The sequence below is a fragment of the Babylonia areolata genome, chromosome 35 (genome assembly GCF_041734735.1).
Source record: "Babylonia areolata isolate BAREFJ2019XMU chromosome 35, ASM4173473v1, whole genome shotgun sequence".
Lineage (NCBI taxonomy): Eukaryota > Metazoa > Mollusca > Gastropoda > Neogastropoda > Buccinidae > Babylonia > Babylonia areolata.
Genome location: NC_134910.1, coordinates 17,997,172 through 18,021,157, shown reverse-complemented (window position 1 = coordinate 18,021,157; position 23,986 = coordinate 17,997,172). Strand labels below are relative to the sequence as shown.

The 23,986-nt window shown below is 45.5% G+C and overlaps 1 protein-coding gene across 2 annotated transcripts in view; it reads right to left on the bottom strand.

Moving 5' to 3' along the window:
• Window positions 1–9,549, bottom strand: part of LOC143277877 (sodium-coupled monocarboxylate transporter 1-like) — a 98,548-nt gene extending 88,999 nt beyond the window's left edge. Inside the window, exons 1-2 of one of the 2 annotated variants that reach the window (XM_076582827.1) lie at window positions 9,434–9,549; window positions 1,309–1,366 (exon numbers count right to left, since the gene is read on the bottom strand). The gene's annotated coding sequence lies outside the window, so the exon portion shown is untranslated. Of the gene's footprint in view, window positions 1–1,308; window positions 1,367–8,698; window positions 8,989–9,433 lie in introns of those variants that run through there. The other variant, XM_076582826.1, reaches the window with a different exon arrangement.
• Window positions 9,550–23,986: the final 14,437 nt, after the last annotated feature.

Sequence of the window (23,986 nt, the reverse complement as noted above, 5' to 3'; positions counted from 1 at the left end):
AATGCTCACACAGGTAAATGTCATCACTAAAATAGACAGCAGTAACAACGAAACAACAACGACGACGAGAGCAGCAGCTACTACAACAAAAACAGTGTCAACAACAACAGTAGCAGCAACAACAACAACAGCAACTACAACAAAAGCAGTGTCAACAACAACAGTAGCAGCAACAACAACAGCAACGACAAAAACAAACAGCAGTAGCAAGAACAACAACAACAGTAACAGCAGCAGCAAAAACAACGTTACAAGAACACAGCTGCAGAAGAAGGTTGATTGACTGATTGGTTATTGAATCTTGGTTGGTTGAATTTTTAACGTGTAAGGCCATTTTACAATTCTACCCATTCAACAACAATATAAAAGAGAAAACAAAGAATGAAATAAACATATAAAGAGATAGATAGGCCTACATATGTAAATAAATAAATAGATAAATAAATAAATAGTAAATATAATGAATAAATAGATAGATAAATAGATAAATAAATTAATTAAATCAACAGATAAATAAATAATACATATATATATATATATATATATATATAACACAGATAAACAAATAATTGATAGTCAAAAGAGAGATAAATAAATAAGTAGATAAATAAATAAATGATAGTTAAAAGAGAGAAAGAAAAGAAATAGATGAGAACATACTTGAATATTTCACTGATAATAACAAGATAATGGAAAGAACAATTATCACAATAAAACATACGTAGGTGCGCGCGCGCGCGCTCACGCACACTCACATACACACACACACACACACACACACACACACACGCACGCACGCACAGGCGCGCGCGCGCACACACACAAACACACACACTTTTATTTGGTTGCAAGCTTTTGATCTCATGGTCATTCCACTCTCATTCAGCATGACATGGCAGCGAATAGTCTGAAAATAAAATAACAGAACAACAATATGAACAACAACAACAGCAATAACAACAACAAACATCTGATTCTTAAAACAAGTAATGATTAAAAAAAGAAAAAAAGAAGAAAAAAAAGATAACTATAAAATAAACAACGACGACGAGACGACGCCGACAACTACGGCGATCAAGAAGAATAACAATAAAACGAAGGCAACAACGATGACTTGACAAAAAAGAAGAACAACAAGAACAAACAACAACAACAATCTTTATGTTTTGTTGGTTTTGCACAGCAGACCAAACAGGGCCACCTCTGGACTGAACAACAACAAATGTGAGACGAAGAACAGGAAGACTACGAAGAAGAATAAACAACCCTGAAAAAACAAACACCTTGTACCCGCAGAGAGAACCTCACCTTTCACCTGCAGCAGATAGTCAGATGGCACACACACCTTCACTCCCTCACCTGTCACCTGCAGCAGATAGTTAGATGGCATACACACCTTCACTCACACAAATCACAGCTCCAGCGAAACATTCTGCACACACACACACTCAGCAGGATATAACAAAAACCCAAACCCAGCACAGCACGACGCAACCACCCGTCATATATATATATATATAAAACAACAATAACAACCCCCACAAAAAAACATGACAAAATACATATCCTTTTCAACACCCCTCTTTTATTTTTTACATAATGTGCCGCCTGCCCCAAGTCAAACACGAATGTGACGATGACGGTTTTGTGTGTGTGTGTGTGTGTGTGTGTGTGTATACTTATCGGGTGTTCCAAAAAAGTGAACCGCTTTTTGACAAGTATTTTCTCAGTGACAGAGAAACCGAATTGAAACTTTTCACAAAGTAACCTTAGGGTATTATCCACGAGTCTGCAACATATCTAAAAGTTCGGACGTAAACTATTCGAGTATTGTAAAATTCAAAACAGCATGTCTAAAAATCCAATATCAGAGCTGTGCAATGTGACCTTCATCATATTCATGCCAGCTGCCAGTTGTTGGCACCTGTCAATCAGTGTCAGTCTAAAAATAGCCTGTCTGTGTATCAAGTCTATTGATTTTTGTTGTTGTTGTTGTTGTTGTTGTCGTCGTCGTCGTCTGTATCCAAAATCAGTTCTGTCCAAAGTTTCAATTTGGCAGTGCATATGACTTTATTTGTGTGTTGTTGTTTTTTCTGTATAAAAACAATGTTATGTTGTTGTTTTCCTGCTTTATAGTTTAAATAATGTATAATAACAAATAATATTATTAATAATTACAAATACAATTTTTGTATGTCCGCCTGTATGTATATATGCATTCATTAAATGTTAAACTTGAATAAAAAATGTTTATTAAAAAAAAGAAAAAAGAAAAAAAGTTGTACTTATTCCATAAATGCTACTGATTACTATGACACAGTTATTATGGAGTGCCAAGTATTGGTTTGATTATTTCCATGTTGTTTAGTTGATTGTGTAATTTATATACAAAATAAAACGGTGGTCGACCCAAGAAAGTCCGGGCAAACCTATAAAAAAAAAAAATTTTTAATTTAAAAAAAAGAAAAAAAGTTTCAATTTGGAGGGATCAACCATGCCTTTGAGTGAAAGTGATAAGGTTACCATTGAAAACTGTTTCAAGGAGAAAGGCTGGGGTGGAAGAAGGATCGTAAAGGAATTTCCAGGCAAGGGTCGGGTCATGTCACTGTAAATTGACGTATCGCTAAAATATGCACTACATGGTCAGTAGCACGTAAAATTTGCAGTGGGAGATCCAAGACTGCATGTTCCGAGGAGAACAAGGACCGTGTTGAGGAACTGATTCAATCCTAGGAAGAGAACCCAGGGACCCACAAATCTCTTAGAGAAGTTGCAAGCGATTTACGAGTGAGCAAATCTTCCGTGCAAAGAATGGTGAAAGAACTGGAGCTGAAGCCCTTCAAGAGGATACAGGTATCAAGGAAGGACCAACATGTTAGAGGGAAAAGAAAAACTCGCTGCCGTAACTTGAATGACCGCTGATCGGCCACTGATGTGAAAAGGATCCGTTTCACAGACGAGACAGACTTTACGTTAGAGATAGCTAAAACTCACCAAAACGATCATGTTTATTGGAAACGGAAACAAGAAATTCAGCCACCTCGCCTCTGTCTTCAGACTTCTAAATTTTCAAAAAAGATAATGGTTTCAGCTGGAGTATCCTGGAAAGGAAAAACAAACATTTTATTGACACTGATAGAGCCAAGGTTAATAGTGAAAGCTACATTCAGTTATTGGATGACAATCTTCTCCCGGATTGTAGGCGTCTTTATTCCAGAAACAATTCGTGTTTCAGCAAGATGGGGCTCCTTCACACACAAGAAGGGTAACCCAGGCCCATCTGGAGGAGGCTACACCAGAATTCATCAAAGATTATGCCGTATGGGACTCTCTGAAGGAGAAAGTTTACCGGGGAGTGAGAGACAAATTGACCGAACAGGCGTTAAAGGACAGGATAATTATATCATGGGAGGAGGTATCAATAGAAGAAATACGTAAAAGCATTTCTGCTTGGAAGAAACCGCTTCGTTTTGTCGTGGAGGAAAACGGAGGCCACATTGAGCATAAACTGAAGTGAGTTTTCCTCCGATATCGGATTTTTTGACACGCTGTTTTGAATTTGACAATACTCGCATAATCTGCGTGCAAACTTCTAGATATTTTGCAGACTTGTTGAAGATACCCTGAGGTTACTGTGTGAATATTTTCAATGAATTCAGTTTCTCTATCACTGAGAAAATACTTGTCAAAAAGCGGTTCACTTTTTGGGGGACACCCGATATATATATATATATATCATATATATTTGTGTGTAACAATAATAATGGTTTATTCGGTTATTGCAGGCCATCTATTGCAGGAGAAATGCTTGAAGATAGCAAAAGATATGAAGTGAGTGAAAAAGAAGTTTTTACTGCTAAAATCATGTGCACGTCAAAAGACACGCCTGGTTCCATGTGACAACACATAAGTGTATTTTATATTAGTTGTAATGTAAGTTTACTTTCATTTTCTAAGTTTCAAACATTCATTAATGTATACTGCTACTTTAAATGTCAGTTTAGCTGACCGGTTGGTACACAGTAACTGTACTTTAAAATCTGATGGAAATCGATAATAATAAAGGGGTAAGAACCGTTTACGAAGAGCAGCATACCGAGGACATATCAACATGAAATGACACAAATCTTCAATACACTGACCATCACATTGTTTGCAGAAAGGATCATAGAACTGTTTTGTGGCATAGGACATACTGTTCAGGGGTAGCCGATTGCACCTCAGTAAACACAACGCAAGATGATGTTCACGTGCACCCAGCTGACCTACATAGCCAGCTCTCCCTATTTCTGGATGATATACACAATAATCAGGGTAAGATGAGAGTGAGTCATGCCATTCTTGACAGAATGAGTCCCTCAGTCTGTGTCTAAACAGAGATTAAAAAAAACATGAAACGTTCCCAGGATCTTGCATTTCCCACACATACCCAAAACCATATGTGCACAGCAGTGTTCTTACTCGTGTTGCCCAGTTGCGTCTACCAGATTGATCATGCATTTGCAACAGTTGATAACATTGTTTAGGGTATCTGTTATCAGGCATAGAAAGAAGTCTGCACCAGTATTTCAGAACACGAACATATGTATCAATGTAGACTGGAAATCTGCCACATTCTCCAAGAACAATATTGTTTTTGACATCCCTCCCAACTCCCAAAACCAGCTTACAAATTTTGATATGTACTTTTTCAATAGCATCATATTTCTGAAACCCCCAGATCTCTGAACCGTATAGCAGAATTGGTTTTACTTTTGTATCAAAGATTTTGAAAAGAGTAGTAACTGGAATCCCTTGAAGTTTAAAATATAGTTTCCTGATCCCTGCTAATGCTCTCATAGCCTTACCAGATAAGTTTTCTACACATCTTGTCCAGTTTAATGTTGCAGACAGTACAACGCCGAGATAGTTGTAACAAGGTTCAACTTGAACCTGCTTACCAGAGTAGTACCATTTCTCACATGTTTTGATGAAACCACCATTTTTAAACACAACTATTTTGGTTTTGTCCATATTGACTACCAACCCACACTTCTTGCAATAATTTCCCAAACAATTTTCTTTTGAAGGTCTGACACAGAATCAGAGACCAGAACGATATCATCTGCATACATCAACAAAAAGATTCCAAGTAGATCAGCAAAAATGTCAATGCCTCTTGCTCCACATGTTGCCAGGTCAGCTTCTAACTCAAACAGAAAGATGGAAAATAACAAAGGGCTTAATACACAGCCTTGTCTAACCCCTGACATGCAATCAAAATATTCTGCAATGTTGTTCCCAACTCTGACTGCTGCCTTGACCCTTTTGTACATGCCCTCAAGTGTTTTGAACATGTTCCCATGTATCCCTGTTTTTTGTAGCAAGAGATATACAGTGAAGTCCGGATGTAGTGATAGCCCTCGGGACCAAATTTTTTTATCACTACATCCGGACTATTACTACATCCGGATGTCCGGTTATAGTGATATTTTTGTAGGTTTTATCACTACATCCGGACGTCCGGTTATAGTGATATTTTTGTAGGTTTTATCACTACATCCGGCCAATCGCTTGTAGTTGTAGTGATATCTTCAAAGCTTTTATTGCTACATGCGGCGGCACATTTGGTAAACTAGCTTCAAGGCAGTAATAAGGTGATTTTGGAACCACTATTGATTTCGTTTTGTGACGTTTCTTCTGTCGTCTTTGTCAGGCTTGCAAATGTCCTGTGTTAACCTACCCCCGTCCTAGCAGTTCAACAGCCGGTGTGTGTGTGTGTGTGTGTGTGTGTGTGTGTGTGCGTGCGTGCGTGGGCTGGCTTCATATGTCACTGGTAAATTCTTTATCCCTTTAAAGCAGCGAGGGCAACGGAATTTTCCAATGACCAGCAGAGGACGTTTTTCAGTCCCTGTCATGTTGCAGCACATCGCTATTGTGACTCTTTCTTTGGATAACTTCCCCCCATGACATTTTTCTGCTTTGAATTCAAATGTGCGGTCTGGCAGCAGGCGCCAAAAAAGTCCACTTTCGTCCATGTTGAAAATGTCATTTTCATCATACTCGCTTAGAAGAGGCAAAAGGACATCACTGACCCAACTATCTGTGGCACACTCATCAACGCTGTTTCTCTCACCGCTGATTTTTCTGAACGTCATGCCGTGTCGAGCAGTGAAGCGCTTAACCCAACTTTCGGAACATGTCCAGTCACTCAACCCAATTTCCTTGGCAAACTGTTCTGCCTTCAACCGCAACACAGAGCCATTGACTGGCATGTTGTTGGCCCTTGCCATTCGAAACCAATCCAACAGTGCACTGTCTACTTTCGGTTCCCCAGGGCATCTCTCGCGCTTCCTCTTCGCACTCGTCTCACCACTATAAAACTTCTGCTTTAATTGTTCACCATTTTTCACAATAGTGCATACTGTTGACTGTGCAACCTTGTACTTCTTCGCTATTTCCGTCTGTGTACGTTGTTTTGTTTCAATGTCTTTCAAGAGATCAATCTTCCGCTTCAGGGTAAGCACATTGCGTTGCTGGCGTTTGCTCGCCATTTTGGTAAAGGGAGATTACTCTCGAACATTATCACTACAGCCGGACTTAAGCTTCCCCGGGACTTGAAAATAGTATCACTACAAGCGGACTATCACTATATCCGGCCTGAAAAAATATCACTACAACCGGACTAAGTTAACAAAGAACATGAACAACTGGGACCGGGACCCAGAAATTCTATTACTACAGCCGGACTATCACTACATGGGTCTATCACTACAGCCGGACTTCACTGTAACAGTTTTTGTCTGTCTACACTATCAAATGCCTTTGAAAAGTCTACAAATAGTGTGTAAAAGCGGCCGCCCTGTTTTGTAAGGTATTTCTGAACCACTGACTGCAATGAGAATATGTTGTCTGTTGTACTGTAACCTTTACGAAAACCTGCTTGTGCTTCTGGGATAATATCATTTTCTTCACACAGAAGATCTTTAGTCTATTATTAATTACTGTACTGTATAACTTGCTGATTATACCCAATAGTGAAATCCCTCTGTAATTATCGGCTTTTCTTGTACTGCCTTTTTTATGTAAGGGGAAAATGATAGCTTTGGACCAGCTCTGTGGGTACTCCCCACTGTCAAAAACACTGTTGAACAAGGGATGCAGAAATTTAACAAGTGTGTCTTCAATGTGGAGGAAAAAATCAGATAGCAGACCATATGGACCGGCTGCTTTTCCATTTTTCAATGCATGAATAGCGTTGCAAATTTCAGACTGTGAAATATCTCCATCTAGTTTTGCACTCAAAAATTCGGCACATGTTTCACACACATGATTACTAAGACTATCTTCAACTTCTTGATTAAACTCCGTGTCATCTGTCAACTGTTCTATGTTTAACAAACTCTTAAAGTGTTCAAACCATGCATATGGGGAGATCCAATTGGAATGAGTCCATTTACTTGCGGTCAAATCTTTAACTCACTCAGTACGGCCAGTCCTCTCTTCTCCTCTACACAGACCCCTCGGATGTCCAGTGGGTGTCTGAATGACCCAACCTTTAGCTTCCGTCGTCATAATTGTGGTATTCTTTGTCAACATTCACCTCTTCAGTATAAGAGCGTTCCGCTTGCAATATTTTGATGATGGTAATTGGGCTGAAACGCTGTTAACGTCGTCTCTTTCGCCGTTCGTATGGAGAGAGTTAACCTTTTGCCGAAACACTCTAGAATTTTTATCATTACAGGCGGCATTTAACTCTAAGACACGTTCGTTGTAGTTTTCCTGCTCATGTTTACATAATTCTTTAAACTCTTTTTTCATGTCAAGATGTTTAATAAGCTCCTCATTTGCGTTAGACCGCCTGAACGCGTTCAGCTGCATGTATTTATTTTGTTTTGCTCGCTCACATTCCACGTCCCGCCACGGTGGCTGTGCACGAGAATCTTGCACTTTCTGTGTTGACCTCATTTCGGCAGCTGCGTTTTGAAGGAACGAGACGAGGCACGCTGACCCAGTGTCCGTATCAGTGTGAAGTGCAGTCAGAAAATTATTCAGTTCAATCTCTTCATTTTCTCGAATATAATTAATAAATGTTTGAGCATACCTATCTTTCCAAATAAATCTGTTTTCCTCTTCTAGTGTATAGTCTACAAAATCAGTATCAGTAGTGTTATCAGTTTGGTTATCCAGTGAAAGAACAATAGGGAAGTGGTCTGATTCACACCTGTTTGCAACATACATTTCGGCAACTGTGTGAAACAACATTTTTGAACAAATAAAATAATCAACAACACTTTTGCCTCGGTTTGCTACACATGTAATTTTTCCTTCACTGTCCCCTTTCGATCTCCCATTTACAATAAACAAATCATACCCCCTGCACAATTCAATAAGTTTGTGGCCAAAACTATTTGTACTACTATCTTTGGATTTACGTTCCGTTAGTGGAGTATTCTCTATTAAGTCTTCTAGACCCTGTAATGGCTGTGCATGTCTGTGTTCATCAACAATGTCCGCATCAGACAGATCGCAGTCCGTGCATAAAAATCACCACACAGTAACCATGGCAGATCAGGATATCGGCTCATTACTTCTGTCATGCAGTTTTCTAACTGTTCAGTACCGTCATGACTGTCTTTGCCATACACAACTGAACGTTAAGGGGCAATATAAACAAACGCTGCAAGAATGTCAAACGAACAATTAGCAACGGACTTACCAATTTTCAGAAAAAGACAGTCCTCCACTGAATCCAGCAGCTGTTCAACATGACATACAACAGACCTGTGCACACAAACAGCAACACCACCCTTTCGCCTTTGGGTCCGTGGGGAGTAGAACACATGAAAATCTGGGAAAGCATTTTCGATGTCACTCAGTTTACACAACCTCACTTCTGAGAAAGCAAATACATTAAAATTTAAATGATGGGAGTTTCAACTTTTGCATTAAACCTTGCATATTCCATGTCATGATTTGAAACACTGATGATAGGACACTTGGTGATGGTACAGGTGTTGGTGAAGTGGGCTGGAGTGTGGGTGCAATGTCAGTCATCAAGTTGAGATACGGGAAGAAACGGTCTCACTGACGGCTGTCTCCTCTTGCCGTTGACAGTCATATTTGTGTGTGTGTGTGTGTGCGTGTGTGTGTGTGTGTACACGTGTGTGAAGGAAAACATCGCGATTTGCATGCTTGAGTGGCTATTCGTACAGTGACCGTGCTGTGTGTGTGTGTGTGTGTGTGTGTTCCTTTTCCTTTTTCTTGTTAAAGAAAAGAGAACGCGTCTTGATAAACGTCACATGTGTTGGCTACATAATGTTGTTACCGTTGCATGTTCTCGCCACCACTATATTTCGTCTGTTTACGCTGTTGTCAGTGTGCTTTGGACACAATGTTGTCATTTTCTGTCAGTTGCTGTGAGTTCATATTGCTGTCACTTGGCGCACCCTACCTTAGCGTGACTTTGGGATTCAGGTAGGGGATGTCCACGTCTGCCGCAGGCTGGCGGGTGGCTGACCAGGCCAGGTCCGGACAGGCAGGTCCGTCCGCAGCGGCTGTAAGGAAAAGTTAGTCCTACATGGGTTGCTGTCACGTGACGTCATTTTCCTCCTTTGCCATTTTTCTTTTCCTTCTTTCCTCTCAGCAGGATCTCCGTGTGTCTTCCTGGTGAGAGGTGACAGCTTGGCAATGGTGTGTCTTGGTGAGAGGTGACAGCTTAGCAGATGGTGTGTCTTGGTGAGAGGTGACAGCTTGGCAATGGTGTGTCTTGGTGAGAGGTGACAGCTTAGCAGATGGTGTGTCTTGGTGAGAGGTGACAGCTTGGCAATGGTGTGTCTTGGTGAGAGGTGACAGCTTAGCAGATGGTGTGTCTTGGTGAGAGGTGACAGCTTGGCAATGGTGTGTCTTGGTGAGAGGTGACAGCTTAGCAGATGGTGTGTCTTGGTGAGAGGTGACAGCTTAGCAATGGTATGTCCTGGTGAGAGGTGACAGCTTGGCAGATGGTGTGTCCTGGTGAGAGGTGACAGCTTGGCAATGGTGTGTCTTGGTGAGAGGTGACAGCTTAGCAGATGGTGTGTCTTGGTGAGAGGTGACAGCTTGGCAGATGGTGTGTCTTGGTGAGAGGTGACAGCTTGGCAGATGGTGTGTCTTGGTGAGAGGTGACAGCTTAGCAATGGTATGTCCTGGTGAGAGGTGACAGCTTGGCAGATGGTGTGTCTTGGTGAGAGGTGACAGCTTGGCAGATGGTGTGTCTTGGTGAGAGGTGACAGCTTGGCAGATGGTATGTCCTGGTGAGAGGTGACAGCTTAGCAATTGTGTGTCTTGGTGAGAGGTGACAGCTTGGCAGATGGTATGTCCTCCTGGTGAGAGGTGACAGCTTGGCAGATGGTGTGTCCTCCTGGTGAGAGGTGACAGCTTGGCAGATGGTGTGTCCTGCTGGTGAGAGGTGACAGCTTGGCAGATTGTGTGTCCTCAGGTCGCATGGCGTGACAGGCGCTCAGGGATATCTGGGCGCTCCTTTCTCACGGTGGCCAGTGGAGTGTTTCCCATACAGCACAGTCTTGGGAAGGTGGTGGTCCTCCATCCTAGAGACAATCCTAGCACGTCACAGTTACGTCTCCAACAGCATGGCCTCGATGCTGGTGACCTCCGCTTGTTGGAGGACTTTGGTTTTTGCGACAAAGTCGCTCCAGCTGATGTTGAGGATGGTGTGGAGGCAGAGTTGCTGGAAACGTTCAAGAAGTCGCGGGTGATGACGATAAGTGACCCGTGAATCCAAGCCACAGAGCAGGGTGGTCAGAACAACGGCTCAGTACACGCTGATCTTTGTGCCTTTCTTCTGATGCTTGTCGTTCCAGACGTGACTGTATAGTCTGCCCAAAGCGCTTTGTGCCCTTGCAAATTTGCTATTGATTTCTTTGTCGATTTTGGCGTCTGACGATATAGTGCACCCCATGTAGCTGAACTGATGGACTGTCCAGCTTTGTTTCACAGATGGTGATGTGACTTTTGTCTGACTTCCAGTCCGAAGGGCTCGAAGCCTATGCAAAGAAGGATGTTATGAACTGTGGACCTGACTTTGTGTACGCAACGAGGGCAGTCAAAGAGCGGACCTAAGCCCCAGAGCCTCGGTTTGGGCCTGTACGTGCCTTAGGTTAAAACAGACTGCCACCATTGCGTTGTCAAGGACTTATGTGGCTCTGATGAGCATCATGCTGAGAAAGACGATGAAAAGACTTGGCATGAGGACGCAACCTTGCTTTATTCCATTCACTGTGGGGAAAAAGAAAGGTCGTTGCTGTATCGGACTTGGCCATGCTGATTTCCATGTAGCTGGATTACCAAGCTGAGGAATTGCGGAGGACATCCTGTCATTCCATGATTTGCCATAGACCTTTTCTGCTGGCAGTGTCAAACGCTATGGTGAGGTCAACAAACGTCATGTAAAGTCCTCTGTTATGTTCCCTGCTTTTCTCTTGGGGCTGCCTGAGAACAAACACCATGTCAGTGGTGCTTCTGTTGGCTCTGAAGCTACACTGGCTCTCTGTGATGTGTCCTGTGATGGTAGGCATCAGTATGTTCAGGAGTGCTTCCAGTGGTAGAAAGTAGAGTTATCATCCAGTAGTTGGAGCAGTCAGATTTTTCAGCTTTGCTGGGTCCTGTATAATAGTTTGCTATCTTCCTGCAGCGGGTGAAGAACTCGTGGAGTTTGGTGTGTAAGGCGGGGCCCCCATGTTTCCAAATTGTGGAGGAATTCCATCTACACCTGCTGCCTGATCACTCTTCAGCTGCTCTGTGGCATTGGCAGTCTCTTCTAGTTAGAGTCTCGTCCACTTCTGTTTTTACTGGCTGTTGCGGGCGTGTGTGTGTGTGTGTGTGTGTGTGGCATAGTCGACTTCTGTGCAAGATTAAAAAGATTGGTACAACTGGTCATATGTACAATCATATCAAGTACTTTCTATCAAACAGAGAAATAGAAATAGGAGTAGAAAGCACATATTCAAGTCCAAGACCACTTGAAATGGATTTGCCTCAAGGATCAATAATTGCACCTATGCTATCTAAATAATTATTGTTATCAGATCTACCAAAAGAATTACCAAAACATTATTAGCAGATCTGCCAAAAGAATTACCAAAACATTATTAGCAGATCTACCAGAAGTGCCAAAGCACAATGTTCTCCCGGTTCTCTGATGGTATCTGTGGATGAAGGTGACAATGAAACGTAAAACCCCAACCAGTGTTTTGAACTATAGGCTACTGAGAAGATTTACCAGCGCGAAATTAATAAAATTAGCAAATTTATTATAGAAAATGGACTAACCCTATCTCTGGAGAAAAGGAACATGATGCTTTTCAACTCATAAATTATACTCAGACTGTCAAATTTCTGGGAGTTTATCTAACAGGAGGAGTTTGTATTATACTCCATGTTTGGTGTTACATATACTTACCATGTCAAACTGATGCAAACTAGGCCTATTGGTTTGCTCTGCTTGGCCAAATTTCGCGCGGCTAACAGTGAAAAGACGGGCCCGCGTGCTCTCAGCCAATCAAACGCCTCTAAAAGCTATAAGCACTGAATCATTCCGTGGCCATGAACAAAAATGCCCCATGAGAACCACGGCGGAGACGCGGGGACGGACGGGCGGGCATTCGAGTTTGACATGGTAAGTATATGTAACACCAAACATGGAGTATAATACAAACTCCTCCTTTTGGTGTCATATACTGTACCATGTCAAACTGATGCAGAATTTAAAGCAAATGGAGGAGGGCAACGCCTACTGGTTCGTATGGGGAGCCCTTGTAACTGAGACGGCAGTGTTAGCCGCGACAACGGAAATCCCCTTGGAACCGTCAGCCCTGGTCATACGGAAATTCCTGAGGTAGAAGTTGATGAAGGGATTCTCAGACCGCCAGAAGGCTGCCTCCAAGACATGCTGCGTTGGCACTGAGTGCTGGAAAGCAGCCGAAGTAGCTATGGCCTGCACTTCGTGTGCTCTGGGATGAAGACAGCTGATATCCCTGTGTGCACAAGAGTAGGCTCTACGAATGACTTGGGAAACCCGGCGGGAAATGGTGCCTGCAGCGATGTCTTTCTTGTAATTCTCATTGAGGGAGATGAGCAGACGCCTCTGAGAAGAACGCCTATGGCGAGACCTATCCCAATAATATTTGAGACACCGAACAGGGCAGAGGTGCCTATCCTCATCATCTTGGGCAAGAATATCAGACAAAGGTCTGACCCTCAGAGAGGGGGAAGGAACCTCAGGGTCTTGGTTCTTAGCCAGAAACTCTGGAAGGAAACGAATAGTGATGGAACCATCTCTGTGGAAGGCCAGATCTTGTGGCATTCCACTAAGACCATGCAGCTCACTTCTACGACTGCCTGTGGCCAGCCACAGAAGGAAAGTGGTCTTGAGGGTGAGGATGTCAAAAGGAATAGTCCCCAATGGTTGAAAGGGCTGTTTTCGAATGAAATCCAGCACCAGGAACAAGTCCCAGAGGGGCACTCTTCCGGGGTCTCTAGCTGCCTACAGAGGGGCACCCCTAGCCACCTCTCTGAGCAGGAAATCCGCTTCAAAGGCGGGACCACCTAGCTGTTTGCATTGTGGTACAGATGGCAGACCTGTACCCTCGCACAGAACTAGCAGACAGGATGAGAACCGAGGAGCAGAGAGCCAGAAAGTTGGCCAGCTGCATGCTCGTAGGGTTCGTAGGGGTAATGCCCTGAGCTGTACACCACCGCAACCATTTCTTCCAGCGAAAGTCATACAAAGTCTCCGTTCCCTGCCTCCTTGCTCTGGTGACTATGGAGAGGAGGTCAGAGGAGGCACACCCCTGGGTCAGCGCAGCTGACACAGAGGCCGACCGAGGGGTCGAGGACTTCAATGGTGATGCTGACAGTTCCGACCGCACAGCAGCCATGCGTGCTGGTGGAGCAGTTGAGGATTGGAATGAGGAGTGCCCGAGCGAGGCTGCCTCAGCAGATGAGATTTGGTTTCAAGTTCCAGGGGTGGAAACATGTGTCAGGGACTGAAGGTCCGGAAACCAGGTCTGGGCTGGCCATTTTGGCGCAATGAGGATCAGCTGCGGGTGTTCCAATGTGTCTTTCCGTATCACCTTGGACAGAATTGGAAAGGGAGGAAACGCGGAGGCAATCAGACTGCTCCAGTCTAGAGAGAGAGCATCCACTGCCCACGCTTCTGGGTCGGCAACCGAAGAGACGTAAGTGGGAAGTCTCTTGTTGAACAAGGTCCACCATCGGCCGAAACCACTGTTCCCACACCCACTGAAGGCTGTCCTTGTCCAGGGTGCACTCTGTGCGTATGACACTCTTGGACCTGCTGAGAGCATCTGCCAAGATGTTGGTTTTTCCTGCTAAGTGTCTCGCTGAAAGTGCAATGCCCTTGCTGTGGCACCAACGGAGGAGAGCCTCAGTCCGCATGGAGAGGTCTGCCGAGTGCGCTCCCCCACATTTGTTCACATAACATGCGACCGTCGTCTTGTCCGTGAACAAGCGGATGGTCTTGCCAGTGGCCTCCCCCATGAAGTGCAGGAGAGCCCTGCGAACTGCCTCCAGTTCCAGAACATTGATGTGGCATAGGCGCTCCTCCGGGGACCAAGTCCCTGCTGCATGGAGTGAGTCCATGTGGGCTCCCCAGCCCAGGGAGGAGGCGTCTGTGAAGAGTGCCACCTGAAGAGTAGGTGGGGCTATGGGCACCCCCTGTGTCCGAAGGGAGGTGATTAACCACTCTGATGTCACCTCGAGGAACCACTCGCCCAGACATATCTGGGTATCCCATGGCTGAGTGCTCTGGGACCGGCGTAACCTCAGTGCCCTCTGGAGAGGGCGCTTGAGAACCCTGTCCAGGGGAATGAGAGGTGCCGTGGACTCCATCATGCCCAAGAGGGAAAAAAGTGTCCGCGTTGTATCTTGGGAGGAGTGGCGCCAGTGGCTGAGGAAGCCTGCCAGATGGTCCCAGTGATGTGGCGCCAGAGAGACCGGAGAGAAGAAAAGAGAGATAAACCACTTGCAGAAATTGCTGAAGCCAGGCAGCCTGCGCCGCGACACGTATTCATTATTCATGAGCTGCCTTTGCCCCGCCCAAACTAAAGGAAAGCGCGGCATTGAGTCACAGCGGAGAGAAGAAGCAATGTCGTCAACAATGGACAAAAAGAAAAAAGACAACAGCGCCTGGTGTGCAGCCCCTAACTGCAGCCATTCAGACAGGAGATCATGCAGCTCTTCTAAATCTGGCGTTCTGCTTCCCGAGAGAAGAACTAAACATCAAGGAGCAGAATGTATTAACTTATGTGTCAGGGTACATTGCAAAAAAAAATACAGGGCAAAGTTTGTAAGGAGTGCAACAGGCTCCTAACAGGATCTCTGCAAGGGACAGAGAAAGAAATCTTTCTGAAGGAAAAACAGTTTGTAGACCAGGGACTTGTTATTCCAAGCACATTTCTTGTATCCAAGGTGGAAAAACTGGAAGCAACATTTAAGAAATCTGCCGAACAGTTACTGAACATGGACAGATGTCGGGCAAGACTGGTGCTTCGAATGGAGAAGGATTTTGATGACCGTGACCTAACATGCCCTGCTGGACAATGTGATTCTATGCCTGATTTTGTCCTGCAGCTGTTTGTGACAATCCGCATTTATTTCATCCTCAAAGACAACAACAAGAGATTTGCGTCAATGTCTGGGCGACAGAACAGAAAACTTTTGAATCTGACTCACCACTAGAATTTTTATGTTGTCTTCTGTTTCCATCTAGACTTCATCTCCTAGAGTGCTGTTGGAACCTGTTTTGGGAATTCATCACTTACAGTGCCACAACAGGGTTCAGTTTTTTTCCCTGTCTGTTTAACTGATAGGGACACAAAGTTACTGTCCTTTACTTCTCAGCCACGCACATGCACATGTTAGAAGAGAGACAGAGCTGAATATGTGTTTTATGTTTTGATATATATATATATTTTTTTTGTGTGTGAAGAAATGGTGATATAAACCAGAAAGTGTGAAGAAAAAGTAGTGTTACGAAAACGCAGTTCAATAATTTATAACTGTCTCTCTCATGTGCAACATTGCGCTGGGGGGGGAGGGGGGGGCCGGGGGGGGGGGGGGGAGTTGGTGGTGGGGGGAGCTGCTTTATTTTCTTTTTATATTATCTACATTCAAGCAGATGCAAACGTGCTAAAAACCAAGCAAAAATGAATCGGTTTTCATTGTATACAGCGAATCTTACTACACGTGGGAAATTCCAGGCATAACTTAACTTTCGCTTTACTGCAGCTGAACCGTCAGAACCGACCAGTTTCCTTCAGGTGGGGAAGGAGAGGGTGATTTACCCCCACCCTTCCGCACTGCGTGTGTGCCCCAAAACGGCTTCAGCACTGTTATAGACAGTAAGAAGGGGCCTGCCGCGAGTGGTTTATCTCTCTTTTCTTCTCTCTGGAGAGACTATCATGGACCGCGTGTTGAATCTCATCCCTAAGAAGTCGAAGGACTGACGTGGGGACAGATCGCATATCTGCTGGTCCATGAGGAAGCCCAGTTGGGAGCAAAGGTCTAGAAGTCTGGCCGTATGATTCAGGCACCGGGCCTGCGACTGGGCCAGGATAAGCCAGTCGTCCAGGTACACACAGAGACAAATAGATTCCGAGTGGACGATGGACACCAATTCCCGCACCACCTTGGTAGACAGGAAAGGGGCAAGGGACAGACCAAATGGGAGGGCCGGGAACTGGAACCCCTTGTCCCTCCACACGAACCTCAGGTACCGATGGGATGCCGAATGGATGAGTATATGAAAATAAGCATCTTCCAGATCGATAGAGGTAGGCCAATCACCTTGTTGTATGGTCTCCCGAATCTGTGCCTGTGTGTCCATCTTGAATTTGATTTTGGGGAGGAATTTGTTGAGGGGGGACAAGTCCAAAACTGGTCTCCACCCTCCCGAGACCTTTGGAATCACCAACAACCAGCCGTAAAAACCGGGGCCCGGGTCCGAGAGTTGAGATATAGCCCCATGAGGAGTGGGTGCGATATCTCTTTTTCTAGGACGCTCTCCTGCTCCGTCGAGCTGGGCACCTAAGGAGGAGGAGTGGATCTTAGAGGGGGGCGGTCCTCCACCCAAGACAGCATGTACACCGACTCTAGCACCGCCATAATCCCGTCGTTGAGTCCCAGAGCACACCACTGATGTGCATGCGGGGACAAGTTTCCTACTTGGAGGGGCTGAACGACTGGCGGTGCTGAATCGGGGCCCAGTCATTGGGGGTGCTGCCTTCTGGCCTTGGGCATGGCCGGTCGGCTTGGACGGACATAAGGTGGTTTATTCCTCTGCCACTGATTCTGCACACGCTGCTTTGACTTAGGCGGCGTGGTATATGGAGGGGCCCTGGTGGCCGGTCTCTTCAAAGGCATAGAACCCTGGAGCCCATGAGAGGTGTGGGCCAAATATGAGGCCACCTCCCTGTTTGTCTCTGCCCTATGGCTGACAAAATGGGGCGGGAACTGGCCGAAGAGGGAGTGCTGCTGTGCTGAGATGGACCGCAGGGCAGCCCTCTCCTCCACAGGAATGTTAGAGAGGCTGAGAATGGCATCACGCCGAGCTAGCACAGTATTGAAGTGAAGGCTGGTAGCTGTGTCTGCAGCTGCCATGAGACCAGATGCTACCCTATTGCCAAAAGCGTGTAACCTCTGGTCGGTGAAGAGCCCAGGCGGGACAGAGGAAGGAGACCCCGTGTCCTGATTAACCGGACACTGTTCCCACAGCTCATTGGCCCCTGTGGAGGAACGCGTCGAAGGTGTACGCCGTGGAAACCTCGAGGAGGCAGCGGCGGGCCAATTTGTCCCACTCTGCTAACGTTTTAAAGGATAGGTAGCTGAAGTAGGGAAGGTGGTGCGCTGTGAGACCAACATCCTGTCCTGTGCGGAGGGCTCTGCTCCGCTGTAGGCAGGGTGGTCCTGTGTGTACCAGGACCACACCCCTCCCTTGGAGGAATCTTTAAGGAACTTTCCCGGGGAAAAGGCGCCCGGGGCAGAGAGGGACTCCCTGCCTGGAGGAGCCATGGAAGCAGCACCCCTGACAGTGCGGGCTGGCTTATTAAGCCATTCCTGCACCATTTCTGGCACTCTGAGTCGCCTTGTGGTTCTGGAGTTAGAGTCACATGGCGTAAGGAGGGTCAAGGGTAACAAAGTAGCCTGAGGGACTGATTCGGCATACGTGACCCTATTGGGGAGGGTCAGTTCGAGCCCGGCAAAGTCCGAGTTTGGTTCAGGCTGGTCCCTAGGGAGGCGCGGGCTCAATCTGTCACCCCTGGGATGTGGGCGAAGAGTGCCTCATCTGCTTGTTCGTCCTCATCCGAAGACAGGGGCTCCCACTCTTGTTCGCAGTCCATCCCCTGCTGGGTGCCATCCCAAGTGGATGTACCCACTGGGGCGTCCTGTGAGCTGTGGTCAGCCCAGCGGGATGAGCTGGGACGATCCCGAGCCGGGACCATGGCCGCCACTGTTATGTCCTTGACACCTGAAGCGGGTGGGGAGCGTGTGGGACCGTAGGTCCAACCATGCTTGGGATGGTGGGTGCCACACCTTTTCAGAGAGGGCGTCCCTGGATGCAAGAGGGACCCACGAGTGCTGTGAGGGGACAAACACCCACTCATCTCACTGTAGGACCGAGGGCTGGGCAGGTGGGAACCGCAGGCTCCGCCGGGCCGAGTAGGGCCCCTGAGCAGCCGTCGGTCCTGACAAGGAGGCCGTTGTGACCGTGGAGGTCACCTGTGGGTTGACAGAGGCCCGATTTGTGGACAGAGTGGCAATATTGGTCGAGGAGCTCGACCTGACCGACAAGAAGTCGATCCCACTTGTCGGGGCTGTGTGTGTCACCCTGTGAGATGTGCTGGGTTGGGTCCGGTGGGGAGTGGACAAGGGGCTGGCCCTTGGTGCTCCCAGCAACCCAGCGTGTACCCTAGGTGCGCCCCAGTACGGGTAGAATTGGGGTAACCACCCGTGGGCACCAGCCATACTGTGACCCGAACCCCAAGGGTCACTGGCGCGTTGATCTCCATGAAGGGAACAACCTGGCCAAGTCGGAGGGAGGTCAGGTCCGACTTGGGTGTCAGTCCCGCCCAAAGACGAGCGGGCTGACTGCCCGGAACTGCCTGACACGCGCGGGCCTCCCCCAGCAGGGGAGACCAGCCGGATAGCGGGAAGACCTGCAGAGCAAGTTACCACGCGCCCCGAATCCCCTCCCGTGGGGAGACTGGGGTGGCTTGGCCCGGGGTGGGCAAAGTAGAGATCCCCCCCGGAACCAAATTTTTCTCCCCCCCCCAAAAGGAGGTGGGGGAGGGGAGTCGACAGAGAAGGGAGGAGGGGGAACAACAATGGGGCCCGTGAGGGCCGTCTCCGAGTGGGGACCCGGGTAATGGCTGGGCGCCGCCTCCCTTTGGGAGTCCGCGCCTAGCTGCGAGTCCCCACAGCCCAGAGAGGACTTGCCATTCCCCCTTCTCCCCGCCTCGTGCTGGGACACCTCGGGAGGCGACGCTCGTACCTCTTTCCCCCCGGTCCCCTTCATGACCGTTTTACTGGTACGAAAGTCGCCTCCGCGATCAGCGTCTAACGACGCATCGCCGCGGTCCGTATCGGGAGGAATCATGAGCTCCGGGCCTGGGAGAGTCTCTTGCCGAGTCTCAATCCCAGCATCATGATCCCTGCCTTCGTGGTATGGCACACGAGGCATGGAACCCGCGCTTAGGCACCCAGCGAAAATCCGACCCCCAACAGAGAAAGGAAAGACAGGATCGACTTAGAGGCAGAAAAAAACTAACGAATCGAGGGTGCCGAGTCAAATCGAGTACACAGAATGTAAGAATACAATAAACACAAGCCGCATGCAACAAAATAAGGCCAAAATGATACACTTAATAGCCGAAAAAAGCGTAAGACGAGACAGAGCGTAAACCTGACAAGATGGCGTGGAGAGCCTTGGCCAAAGGAATGATTCAGCGCTTATAGCTTTTAGAGGCGTTTGATTGGCTGAGAGCAGGCGGGCCCGTCTTTTCACTGTTAGCCGCGCGAAATTTGGCCAAGCAGAGCAAACCAATAGGCCTAGTTTGCATCAGTTTGACATGGTACAGTATATGACACCAAAATCCAAACTTACCTGGAATCACCACATTGAGTTTATTATAAACAAAGCGAGAAAAGTCTGAATTTTCTAAAAGTTGTCAGCGAACAACACTGTGGACAGGATGTCAGCGAACGACACTGTGGACACTGTGGACAGGATGTCAACGAACAACACTGTGGACACTGTGGACAGGATGTCAGCGAACAACACTGTGGACAGGATGTCAAAGCGCCCACATCTTTGTCAACCGCTGTCGTGCGTTCAAAGCTGACATACGCTCAGGAGGTATTCTTCAGTGCACCACAATATCTAATTTTAAAAAGTTATAGAGTACAGACAGCAAAGCTTATAAAGTCGCTCCAGAAGTCCCATCACAACACACATCAATTTTAGGAACGTACAGAGAAGCAGGTTATTTCCCCTGAACACAGAAAAGTATCTGCCCCAAAATGTGTTTGAGGAATTCAGTCCATGAAACCTTTCATCAAAAATGAAGTGCACTAAAAATCAGACAAAAATTTTGCCAAAAGGTCCAAAACAATCCAGTCCTTAAAGTCTGTCAATACGTTTACTGAAGATATCCTCAGTGATTCAAAAGTTGTACAAAAATTATTGCAGTTAAACCGTTATTCTCAACCACATCATCGTGGGAACTGAGACACAAATCTGAAAAAAAAAAAATCACCTAATATACTTAAGAGCTACCTATGCTCTCACAAGGAAAATATATACATATATTATCTAAAAATCAATACAGATGGTTCGGTGATGATGGCAAAGCAGGAGCAGCTTTTGTGATTGCTGAATTAAACTATGAGAAAATGTACCATTTGGGTCAACATTTTTCAACCTTTACAGCTGAGCTCGTGACCATAATTTTGATCACGTTCTAGATTTTCATAAAAATGATTGTCAAATTCTACTTTGCGTTGATTCAAAATCAGTGTTACACGCACTTAGATCTGCAAATCAAACATGACGCCTTGAGACGACAAAATAAAGCACGTTGTACATCTTTTAGCACTCAGAGGCACCCATGTAACTCATGTGGGTGCCTTCTCACTGTGCGATTTTTTTCTTCAAATGAGAGGGCAGATCAGGCTGCCAGAAAGGCAGCGCGAAACAGCGAAGGCTCAATCCTCCTCAGCATCCCAGTAGATCTACAAGAGTGTTACATGTGTATAGAAAAAGTGTCAAGTGATCGACATAACCTCTTTTTAACAGTTTGAAAAGTGTTTATTCAGGCTTTGGCCCTAGGGGATTGGGGTGGGTGAAAGAGGGGTAGGGGTGGGTGGATGTTTAAGCTAAGACGAAACATACAAGTAACATGTAACACAAATCAGTGAGAAAAAAAAAGAAAAAAAAAGAAAAAGAAAAATGCATTTCATTGCATAACAAACACCACCAATATTACCGTCACTGTATGCAGCCTGTCTTAGCAAACAACCCGAAGGCTTTCTTGAATAATTCATATGTCTCCCAGTCAACATCAGAAGATAAATTTATCGATTCCGTTTGAATGCCCTTCAACTAAATTTTGCAAAAAATATACAGTGTCTATGTGGAAAAGACGTAAATGTCTATCACATACTTGTCCAGTGGACAACTGATCTTTCAAAAACTAGCTGACCAGTTTCCACCAAACACATAGACATGATTTGAATAATCGTTTAGAACTTTAAAAAATGTATGAATGTTTGAATCGAAGTCCAGTTGGTATCTACCTTTGATTGATCACGTTTTTATTATTATAAGCACGCTTTATACTGTTATATGGATGTTTAATTCATTGTTATAAATCATGTTATAATTCACTGTTAGTCAGTCCAGTGCTTTGTAGCTCTTCTTTTTCCACTACTCCGTCCCTACAGTCAGCCCAACACTTCTTCCCATGCACCACCTCCCCCAAGCACATACACACATACACACTTTACCCCCGTCTATTATCACTTAATAGTGAAAAGACGTTAAACTGAAGAAACACACACACACACACACACACACACACACACACACACACACACACACACACACACACACACACACACGCACGCAAACCATCAAGCAACCAAGCAAACCAACCAACAAGCAAATACTCACGTACCAATAATTAAAACATATATTGTTCCCAGCCAGGTAAACAAGTGCACAGGTACAAGGCAATAACTCACACTGCTGACTGATTACGCCCCTTGATATGCACGCTGTCCACACGCTGCCCCTTTCAGGGCTGGCCAGATGAAAGGTGAAGCGGACCGACATCTGTCTCCATCAACAACACATCAAAGACACTGGTCACGAATACATTGATCAAGAAACGATCCGTTGAATATCATTTAGCGGCAGGTCATTCGGAATGTCCACCGTTGAACCTGATCCCCAATACAGGAGAAAAAGTATCCACAGGTTTAGAATTGAAAGGAACTGTCACCAAGGAGACCAGCTATCTCCCTACTTGTTTGTGTTATGGGCTGAGACATTAACAAACACGGTAAGAAAAGAAAAAATGACAAATGAAAGGCATTAACAAAAAAAAAGAAGAAAAAAAAAGAACAAAAAAAAGAACATAAAACGTCTGAAAATAGCAGGACAGAAATAATCATGAATTAATTTGCTGATGTTGTGACATATACAGAATAAACAGAAAATCGAACAACTATTTAAAACCCTTGCTTTACCTGGAGTCATTGTGAGATTCCAACGAAACTGTATAAAAAGTGGGACTGACGAGCAAAAACAATTCCATTCACATGAACTTGGAATGGAATCACCGAAAATTTAAGATAGCTGGTTTTGATGAAGGATATATAAAAAATATGCAGAAGATAAATTCCTTGAAACTGAAAATCTACTTGAAATATGGCTACAAAGGACAATAACTCCTTTCGGGAGAAATGCTATACTGAAATCGTTTATACTGTCCAGACAAATTTACCTTTGGATTCTGCAGCTTACCCACCAGACACTCAACTCAATTACAAAAAGAAGTGTCGTGGATCCGTACTGAACAAAAGTAAACTGAAATGAAATATACTGTTTTCAACGCGTGCTTCGTCCATCTTGCACACTGAACCTGTTTTACTGTCTCACCCGAAGGACTGGGGTAGATCATCACCGAACATCAAGCGGGGAACGTAAAACTACATACAGAACACTGCTCCTGCCGAATTCCAGCGCAAATCCTAGATAATCAAATCTCTTTTACTACATGCTACAATCAGTTTGTCGTTGTTTGTTTAGTACTAAACCTGTCATTTAACAATTCCAGTTTACAATGATTTTATTAAATTTCTTATCGAGATTGTGTTATTTTATAACATGTATTTCATAACTTTCTCTCCCCGTGCGTGAGTGCGCGCGCGCGCGCGTGTGTGTGTCAGTGTGTGTGTGTGTGTGTGTGTGTGTGTGTGTGTGTGTGTGTGTGTGTGTGTTTGTATCTGTCCGACTGTCTGTCTGTCTGTCTGCATGTGTGTGTATGTGCACGTGTGTGCGTGTATGTACGCATGAGAGCGTGTGTATGTGTGTGTGTGTGTGTGTGTGTGTGTGTGTGTGTGTGTGTGTGTGAGAAGGGGCGGGGGGTGCAGGTGGGTGTTGATGTTTCATGCGTGTGTTCGGATGTGTGTGTGTGTGTGTGTGTGTGTGTGTGTGTCTGTCTGTCTGTCTGTCTGTCTTTGTTGCTGCTTGTGTGCGCATGCATGTGTGATTATACTACTGATTTGCTCTGAGAGGGCTTTCTCGACAAATTATCAACATAAACCCCTCTATTACGGGACAGACAATCTCCCTTTTGTAGCGTCTGTGCCATCTGTTTTGGCTTTACTAAGCTTAGCTCTTTGTGAGAATCGCTGATTCCCCGAATCC